Source organism: Sitophilus oryzae, unplaced genomic scaffold (assembly GCF_002938485.1).
Source record: "Sitophilus oryzae breed Bouriz unplaced genomic scaffold, Soryzae_2.0 scaffold_802_pilon_pilon, whole genome shotgun sequence".
Lineage (NCBI taxonomy): Eukaryota > Metazoa > Arthropoda > Insecta > Coleoptera > Curculionidae > Sitophilus > Sitophilus oryzae.
The window spans coordinates 131,374-132,432 of record NW_022147420.1 but is presented as its reverse complement, the minus strand read 5'-3'; the positions used below and the strand labels follow the sequence as shown (position 1 = coordinate 132,432).

At 25.6% G+C, this 1,059-nt stretch overlaps 1 long non-coding RNA gene across 1 annotated transcript; it reads right to left on the bottom strand.

Moving 5' to 3' along the window:
* Window positions 1–264: 264 nt before the first annotated feature.
* On the bottom strand, window positions 265–694 carry LOC115888602. The gene is made up of 2 exons (XR_004051285.1): window positions 426–694; window positions 265–370 (listed from the first exon to the last, which is right to left on the bottom strand). It is a non-coding gene; the product is annotated as an uncharacterized LOC115888602 (long non-coding RNA).
* Window positions 695–1,059: the final 365 nt, after the last annotated feature.

Here is a 1,059-nt window from a genome sequence, read left to right as displayed (position 1 = left end):
ATTAATTAAACAATAATCAGTTGTTGTCGCCGTAACGTGATAAATAAATAAATAAATAAATAAATGTTTTTATCGTCAAAAAATTTTACAATTTGTAGACAAAGGTAAAGTAAACAAACAAACAAAAGAGAATACAAAACATTATACAAATAACATTGGCAGTCTGATTGTTTAAAATAAACATTTATAAATGTTTACAATGTCAAATAACAAAAAAATAAAAATAATGGTATTATTTTATTATATGTAAATAATAATATTTACTATTTATAGGGTTCTTGGCTTTTGGTCAATATTAAACTTTTTCTGGGTTTAGGAAGTGTTTATTATATAACTAACGTTTCGGTCCAGTTTTAACCTTTTTCAAAGCCTACAATACGATATTATCAAACTACAACTGTCTAAAAAAAATCAATAAAACTTACCACAAAACGTACATTTCCTTCGTCAAACTTGTATTAAAACATGGATGCATAAAATAACAGGTGATAACACATAACATTTAACTTAAAATTATACTCATACAATATCACCCACATGACACAATAATTAACATATACAGTTTAAAATTTTAATAAATTGTGATGGCCGGCTCAATGTATTTTCTGTGCTGAAGCGTTTCTATTTACAAGATTGGTGTGTATATTCTACTTAGCTTATCGACATCTTTTTTTTCGTTAATTGCATTTTTGTTTTTTTTTAAATTAATTTGAAAAAACGAGAATTCCTTGAAATGATTCAGATACAAAAAAACAAAAATGCAATTAACGAAAAAAAAGATGTCGATAAGCTAAGTAGAATATACACACCAATCTTGTAAATAGAAACGCTTCAGCACAGAAAATACATTGAGCCGGCCATCACAATTTATTAAAATTTTAAACTGTATATGTTAATTATTGTGTCATGTGGGTGATATTGTATGAGTATAATTTTAAGTTAAATGTTATGTGTTATCACCTGTTATTTTATGCATCCATGTTTTAATACAAGTTTGACGAAGGAAATGTACGTTTTGTTGTAAGTTTTATTGATTTTTTTTAGACAGTTGTAGTTTGA